The sequence below is a fragment of the Centropristis striata genome, chromosome 2 (assembly GCF_030273125.1).
Source record: "Centropristis striata isolate RG_2023a ecotype Rhode Island chromosome 2, C.striata_1.0, whole genome shotgun sequence".
Classification (NCBI taxonomy): domain Eukaryota; kingdom Metazoa; phylum Chordata; class Actinopteri; order Perciformes; family Serranidae; genus Centropristis; species Centropristis striata.
In genome coordinates, this window is record NC_081518.1 from 449,802 (window position 1) to 459,102 (window position 9,301).

General features: G+C 34.2%; 1 protein-coding gene across 2 annotated transcripts in view; it reads right to left on the reverse strand.

The window, feature by feature from the left end:
* Nucleotides 1–8,070, reverse strand: part of rnf111 (ring finger protein 111) — a 54,546-nt gene extending 46,476 nt beyond the window's left edge. For both annotated transcript variants that reach the window (XM_059356096.1, XM_059356088.1), the window contains exon 1: nt 7,636–8,070. The gene's annotated coding sequence lies outside the window, so the exon portion shown is untranslated. The remainder of the gene's footprint in view (nt 1–7,635) is intronic.
* Between the last annotated feature and the right edge of the window lie 1,231 nt (nt 8,071–9,301).

A 9,301-nucleotide genomic window follows, 5' to 3' on the forward strand; every position in this document is an offset into this window, starting at 1 on the left:
ACTAATAATTAGGATGTATGATGATCAAAAACAAGTTATTTGAGGAAAACCTGCAATACTGAATGATGAAATTAATTTATTGTAAAGATATAGAATATAAAAACTTAATCAGGTCACTTTAGACCATGTTGTTGTGCATCAAAGAGTTAAAGAAAGTGTCAGTCTTGTGTCTGTTAACATCCCTTTATTATTTCATATTCAGAGCATTTAAGACATTGAAAGACATAAATAAAAGTCTGTTCTGTGACAGTAATTATCTGATTTAAGAGCCAAAAGAGGGTCGATGTTTTTAAGAGGACGAAGCTTCAAATACTTCAAAGTTTACTTTCCATCTGAGTGTTAAAGTCACACAGCAGCATTCCTGTCTGTTGTTATTGGACTGAAGTACCTGTCCCACAGGTAAACAGCTGATCATCATCTTCCTCTGTTAGAAACACTCTCCTCTGTGTCTTTTATTTATTTTACTACTTTTAACTACGTCTTTTATTTTATTTTACTATGTTTATCTGTTTGATTGTATTGTTTTATTTATGGCATCATTTTAGATTTATATACTTATTATTTATTGCTGATTGGTATATGGAATTGTTTGTTTTATTGTTGATTTTATGTACAGCACTTTGGAGACGTTTGTGTTGTTTAAATGTGCGAAACAAATAAAGTGGATTGGATTGAACTAAAGTCTTTTTATTATCCAGCTGATAATTAAAGTCTTCTTCTTATTTGGTCATTTATCCACCATACATTCCTCTAGATATATATTAATCTATATCCATCCTCCATACACTGGAAAAAAAAGATTTTTGGCCGTGTAATTATTATTTCAATCATGTATATAAATTCTACAAATTCAGTGCTTTTACTTTAAAACATCAGTTTTTCATGTGGTGCATTACTGAGTGATTGTTTGTTATTATGTGTCTCAGTTTTAATGTAAATTGAATCATTGGTTCCAGTAATATTCACTAAACCAGTTCACTGGCTTCATGAGTTCATATTTACCAGTCAATCTGATATTTACTGTATTTGTGTATTTTCATAAAAAAATAAGTGGTTCTATTAAATAAATATTCGTTATAAACAGCCTGAGTAAAGACTACAAACACTTTCTGTGTGGACAAACCTGCCGAGCTTTTTTTTAAGTAAATGTCACTTATTTTCATTTACAGTTCTCTACATCTATTCATCTGATCTGTTTTCACTTATTTATTGTAATAGTGTATTGTTTTATTTACTGTGGATTGTTTATTTTCATGCATTTGTATTTGTTTGCTGCTGGAACTTTAATCCTTGAGGGAGTCAGAACAAAGGATCCATAAAGTCTTTATGATAACTTGCTGCTGGTCACTTGACTGGAAGCTGCAGTTTTAGTGAAACGTGACGCTGGTGGATGATTATTACACAATAATATAATAATAATAATATATTACACAAGTCACAACTCTGTTTCTGCTTTTCTATTAAACTCTCTGACCTGTAGAGAGGCCTTAGTGTGACGGACAAACTGGAGATTTAAAGCCTTTTTAAAGCTGTAATTTGCTGCACTTAAGTTACAAATGCTTTGGTTACATTAAAGAGAGTTTATATAAATAATAAACAACATTTATCAGATACAATAAATAAACTTTAAGGCCCTTCACTCGTTTTTACAAAAACAAACATTTATTTTTAAATTAACTGACTTATTAAACCTAAATAACTTAACTTGAACAAGGGTTGTAACTTAATTATCTATATGACAGACAAACTGGATATTTTAATGCATTTAAAAGCATTTCAGCTGCAAATGCTTTGGTTACATTAAAGAGAGTTTATATAAATAACAAACAAATATAAACAACATTTATCAGATACAATGAATAAACTTTAAGGCCCTTCACTCGTTTCAAAAAAACGAACATTTATTTTTAAGTTAACTGACTTATTAGACCTAAATAACTTAACTAGGCACAAGTATTGAAACTTAGACCTATATGACAGATGAATGCAGCAGATTTGAGCTTTTAAATGCATTAAAATAACCAGTTTAAGCTGCAAATGCTTTGGTTGCATTTTAAGAGTTTATATAAATAATAAACAGCTGGAACTTGCAAATCCAGAAACCTGCAGCAGCTAAAGAGTCTGTAGGTGGTTTACCTTTAAACCAAGACATCAAGGAAAACATCCTAAAAACATGAAACATGATAGATGAGGGAGGTTTAGGGTTTGTTGTGTATGTGAGGAGTATTTAGAGGAGCAGCTGATGTGAGTAATGAATTAAAGTCTGTCTGTTCTCTGACAGCAGCTCTGTCAACTATTGTCACTATTCTATCAAAATAACTATCTGTGGCCTATTTATTAAACCCAGTCCTCAGACCTGAGATGTGACGGACCAACTGGATATTTTAAAGCCTTTTTAAAGCTGAAGTTTGCTGCATTTACGTTGCAAATGCTTTGGTTGCATTTTATGAGTTTATGTAAATAATAAACAGCTCGAACTTGCAAATCCAGCTAATCCTAAAAACACCAAATGTGTTAGATGAGAGAGATGCCAAAGTTACTAACTAAAATAACTCACTAATAACTAAAAAAGACACAAAATGACCAAAAAAAGACACAAAAAGACATGAAAAGGATTCAAAAATGGAGAAAATAGCCCGATAAGACTCCATAGAGTTATGGTGCTACATGATAATAGTTTAAGGTGCTATATTATAATTACTAGTGATATCTATGTGAGTTAACTAGTGATATCTATTTATTAAACTAGTGATAGCTATGTGAGTTAACTAGTGATATCTCTGTGAGTTAACTAGTGATATCTATTTATTAAACTAGTGATAGCTATGTGAGTTAACTAGTGATATCTATGTGAGTTAACTAGTGATATCTATTTATTAAACTAGTGATAGCTATGTGAGTTAACTAGTGATATCTATGTGAGTAAACTAGTGATATCTATGTATTAAACTAGTGATATCTATGTGAGTTAACTAGTGATATCTATGTGAGTTAACTAGTGATATCTATGTGAGTTAACTAGTGATATCTGTGTGAGTTAACTAGTGATATCTCAGTGAGTTAACTAGTGATATCTGTGTGAGTTAACTAGTGATATCTGTGTGAGTTAACTAGTGATATCTCAGTGAGTTAACTAGTGATATCTGTGTGAGTTAACTAGTGATATCTATGTATTAAACTAGTGATATCTATGTGAGTTAACTAGTGATATCTCTGAGAGTTAAACTAGTGATAGCTATGTGAGTTAACTAGTGATATCTATGAGAGTTAAACTAGTGATATCTATGTGAGTTAACTAGTGATATCTATGTATTAAACTAGTGATATCTATGAGAGTTAAACTAGTGATATCTATGTGAGTTAACTAGTGATATCTATGTGAGTTAACTAGTGATATCTATGAGAGTTAACTAGTGATATCTATGAGAGTTAACTAGTGATATCTCAGTGAGTTAACTAGTGATATCTATGTGAGTTAACTAGTGATATCTCTGTGAGTTAACTAGTGATATCTATGAGAGTTAACTAGTGATATCTATGAGAGTTAACTAGTGATATCTCAGTGAGTTAACTAGTGATATCTATGAGAGTTAACTAGTGATATCTCAGTGAGTTAACTAGTGATATCTATGTGAGTTAACTAGTGATATCTATGTGAGTTAACTAGTGATATCTCTGTATTAAACTAGTGATATCTCTGTGAGTTAACTAGTGATATCTCTGTATTAAACTAGTGATATCTATGTGAGTTAACTAGTGATATCTATGTATTAAACTAGTGATATCTATGTGAGTTAACTAGTGATATCTATGTATTAAACTAGTGATATCTCTGTATTAAACTAGTGATATCTCTGTATTAAACTAGTGATATCTCTGTGAGTTAACTAGTGATATCTCAGTGAGTTAACTAGTGATATCTATGTATTAAACTAGTGATATCTCTGTATTAAACTAGTGATATCTCAGTGAGTTAACTAGTGATATCTATGTGAGTTAACTAGTGATATCTGTGTGAGTTAACTAGTGATATCTCAGTGAGTTAACTAGTGATATCTGTGTGAGTTAACTAGTGATATCTGTGTGAGTTAACTAGTGATATCTACGTGAGTTAACTAGTGATATCTGTGTGAGTTAACTAGTGGTATCTCTGTGAGTTAACTAGTGATATCTATGTATAAAACTAGTGATATCTATGTGAGTTAACTAGTGATATCTATGTGAGTTAACTAGTGATATCTCAGTGAGTTAACTAGTGATATCTATGTATTAAACTAGTGATATCTATGTGAGTTAACTAGTGATATCTATGTGAGTTAACTAGTGATATCTCAGTGAGTTAAGTAGTGATATCTATGTATTAAACTAGTGATATCTATGTGAGTTAACTAGTGATATCTATGTGAGTTAACTAGTGATATCTCAGTGAGTTAACTAGTGATATCTCAGTGAGTTAACTAGTGATATCTCAGTGAGTTAACTAGTGATATCTCAGTGAGTTAACTAGTGATATCTATGTGAGTTAACTAGTGATATCTCAGTGAGTTAACTAGTGATATCTATGTGAGTTAACTAGTGATATCTATGTGAGTTAACTAGTGATATCTATGTATTAAACTAGTGATATCTATGTGAGTTAACTAGTGATATCTATGTGAGTTAACTAGTGATATCTATGAGAGTTAACTAGTGATATCTATGTGAGTTAACTAGTGATATCTATGAGAGTTAACTAGTGATATCTCAGTGAGTTAACTAGTGATATCTCTGTATTAAACTAGTGATATCTATGTGAGTTAACTAGTGATATCTATGTGAGTTACCTAGTGATATCTATGAGAGTTAACTAGTGATATCTCTGTTAGTTAACTAGTGATATCTCTGTATTAAACTAGTGATATCTTTGTATTAAACTAGTGATATCTATGTGAGTTAACTAGTGATATCTCAGTGAGTTAACTAGTGATATCTCTGAGTTAACTAGTGATATCTCAGTGAGTTAACTAGTGATATCTCTGTGAGTTAACTAGTGATATCTCAGTGAGTTAACTAGTGATATCTCAGTGAGTTAACTAGTGATATCTCAGTGAGTTAACTAGTGATATCTCTGTGAGTTAACTAGTGATATCTCAGTGAGTTAACTAGTGATATCTATGTGAGTTAACTAGTGATACCTATGTGAGTTAACTAGTGATATCTCAGTGAGTTAACTAGTGATATCTCTGTGAGTTAACTAGTGATATCTCAGTGAGTTAACTAGTGATATCTCTGTATTAAACTAGTGATATCTCAGTGAGTTAACTAGTGATATCTCAGTGAGTTAACTAGTGATATCTCTGTGAGTTAACTAGTGATATCTATGTATTTAACTAGTGATATCTCAGTGAGTTAACTAGTGATATCTCAGTGAGTTAACTAGTGATATCTCTGTGAGTTAACTAGTGATATCTCAGTGAGTTAACTAGTGATATCTATGTATTTAACTAGTGATATCTCAGTGAGTTAACTAGTGATATCTCTGTATTAAACTAGTGATATCTACATGAGTTAACTAGTGATATCTCAGTGATTTAACTAGTGATATCTCTGTGAGTTAACTAGTGATATCTATGAGTTAACTAGTGATATCTCTGTATTAAACTAGTGATATCTCTGTGAGTTAACTAGTGATATCTATGAGTTAACTAGTGATATCTCTGTATTAAACTAGTGATATCTCTGTGAGTTAACTAGTGATATCTCAGTGAGTTAACTAGTGATATCTCAGTGAGTTAACTAGTGATATCTATGTGAGTTAACTAGTGATATCTGTGTGAGTTAACTAGTGATATCTCAGTGAGTTAACTAGTGATATCTCAGTGAGTTAACTAGTGATATCTCAGTGAGTTAAATAGTGATATCTGTGTGAGTTAACTAGTGATATCTGTGTGAGTTAACTAGTGATATCTGTGTGAGTTAACTAGTGATATCTATGTGAGTTAACTAGTGATATCTCAGTGAGTTAACTAGTGATATCTATGTATTTAACTAGTGATATCTATGAGTTAACTAGTGATATCTCAGTGAGTTAACTAGTGATATCTCTGTGAGTTAACTAGTGATATCTGTGTGAGTTAACTAGTGATATCTCAGTGAGTTAACTAGTGATATCTCTGTGAGTTAACTAGTGATATCTATGTATTAAACTAGTGATATCTCAGTGAGTTAACTAGTGATATCTCAGTGAGTTAACTAGTGATATCTCTGTGAGTTAACTAGTGATATCTATGTATTAAACTAGTGATATCTCAGTGAGTTAACTAGTGATATCTCAGTGAGTTAACTAGTGATATCTCTGTATTTAACTAGTGATATCTATGAGTTAACTAGTGATATCTCAGTGAGTTAACTAGTGATATCTCAGTGAGTTAACTAGTGATATCTCAGTGAGTTAACTAGTGATATCTATGAGTTAACTAGTGATATCTATGTGAGTTAACTAGTGATATCTCAGTGAGTTAACTAGTGATATCTATGTGAGTTAACTAGTGATATCTCAGTGAGTTAACTAGTGATATCTATGTGAGTTAACTAGTGATATCTCAGTGAGTTAACTAGTGATATCTATGTGAGTTAACTAGTGATATCTCAGTGAGTTAACTAGTGATATCTCAGTGAGTTAACTAGTGATATCTCTGTGAGTTAACTAGTGATATCTATGTATTAAACTAGTGATATCTCAGTGAGTTAACTAGTGATATCTCAGTGAGTTAACTAGTGATATCTCTGTATTTAACTAGTGATATCTATGAGTTAACTAGTGATATCTCAGTGAGTTAACTAGTGATATCTCAGTGAGTTAACTAGTGATATCTCAGTGAGTTAACTAGTGATATCTATGTGAGTTAACTAGTGATATCTATGTGAGTTAACTAGTGATATCTGTGTGAGTTAACTAGTGATATCTCAGTGAGTTAACTAGTGATATCTGTGTGAGTCTAGTGGCTGGGAGGTTTGTGCGCAGCATGGTTTGAGGCCTCGGAGGATCAGCAGCAGTCTGCAGGGACAACAATCCCTGATGCACCAAGGTTGAATTATACACATTAATCTGTGAGAGAAGCTGAATCAGGATGAAAGAGGAAGAAGATGAAAGAGAAGATGGAGAGAAACTATGAGGAGAACTGACCAGGTTCATGTCTGCTGGAGGAGAAACGTTACAGAAAGAGACAGACTGAGACTGGAACAGCTAGAAACACACACACACACATTCATTTACAGGCTGGAGGCTGAAACAGTAGTTTCTACAACGTTTCACCATCACAACCAGCTGTCTGTCTGTCTGTCTGTCTCTCTGTCTGTCTGTCTGTCTGCCTGTCTGTCTCTCTCTCTGTCTGCCTGTCTGTCTGCTGCTGTGGGCCAGAAAACAAGTGAAGCAGTAAAATATGAATATGTAGCTGGTTAATGAGCCTTCATGGTGTTATGCCAGTAGAGAATAAAGAGGTCCAGGTTGACAGACTGGATCAGGTCCAGGTTGACAGACTGGATCAGGTCCAGGTTGACAGACTGGACCAGGTCCAGGTTGACAGACTGGATCAGGTCCAGGTTGACAGACTGGATCAGGTCCTGCAGACAGAAGACAACAAAGACTAAACGCACCTGAAGTCTTGAAGTCTTTTCTCTCAGTGTGTCCTCGTCCTTTCTGCTACCAGGAGAGGTTAAATCCAGTAGATCCTGTGCTCCTCACCATGGATCCGTCCTCTACATGTCCGGGATCAGACCCCAGGCTGCCCTGCTCACCAGCCGCCGATCAGAGTCCGTGTGTCGGCTCAGAGAGCCAGCAGAGTCCCGGTGAGAGCCGGAGACGGAGCGGGCCCGGAGGCTAGCAGCTAAGCTAACAGCAGGCTGTTCTCTCAGCCAGCTAACAGCAGATTAAACCCGGTAAACCGGTCCGGTTCTCCGCCAGAGGAGCCCTGCCGGGTCTGGGACAGATCCCCTGGGTCCTCTACTGGGTTCCTGCCCGCCCGGGTCTGGGTATGTCCCTGGTACAGCTCGACGGAGTCTCCATTCCTGCTTCTCTTGTTTACCAGCAGCGAGTCTCTCTCTGGATCCGGATCAGACCTGCAGGGCTCCGGAGGGCCGCGGGGGGGCGCCACGACACCAGACCCGCTCTGCTTTACGACACCTGCACTTTGCGACAGCTTCACCAGACTAAACATACATATATATAAATAATATTAAATAATATTAAATAATCCCTTTTACTGTTGCAGAGCTGCAAATGAAACTTTGTCCTGTTTCCTGCAGATTAAAGAGGCTCCATGCATCAACACATGATGATAAGCCTGCATTATAATAAACCTGCATGATAATAAACCTTCATGATAATAAACCTGCATGATAATAAACCTGCATGATAATAAACCTTCATGTATTATTGTTTTGCATGCACCGCCTTCTTTAATCCCTCAGACACACTGTAGTAAACCCTGATTACAGATACTGTAGCGCCCACTAGTGGACACACGGAGATTCTTCCTTTATCTAGAATAAAATATAAAAATATACAATATAAACATAAACATGCATACATGCATAGGCAAGAAAATGTGTGTGTATATATATATATATATATATATATATATATATATATATATATATATATACTTACTTCTGTAAAAGTACTAATACTCCACTGCAGAATGCTCCACTACAGTAAAAGTCCTGCATTCAAAACTTACTGAAGTAAAAGTACAAAAGTATCAGCATCAAAATGTACTTAAAGTATCAAAAGTAAAAGTACTTGTTATGCAGAATGGACCCACTCAGACTGTTTTATATATTCCATAAAAATATATTTTTGGTTTATTATTAATATGCATGTATTTATTATATAAGCAGCATGTGCCTGTTGTCAAGGCAACGCTCATTTTAACTACTTGACATACTGTTATGTGGTTTTATTTACAATCATGCGTAATAATCATTTTAAATTGGTCATGTTTTTATGTTAAATCTCAATCTGAAAAGTAACTAAAGCTAAATTTAGTAGAGTAAAAAGTACAATATTTGGCCTTAAAATGCAGTGAAGTGGAAGTATAAAGTTAGATATGTGGAAAATACTAAAGTACAAGTACCTCAAAATTGTACTTAAGTACAGTACTTGAGTAAATGTACTTAGTTACATTCCACCACTGCATATAATAAAGATCCACAATACATGAAGGACAGACAAAGTACAAGTACAACACCAGTAACACAAAGTGGTTCAGGCCAACAGGGAGGAAAAGAACCAAAGAAGAAGAAGAATCTTCAGTTTATTCAG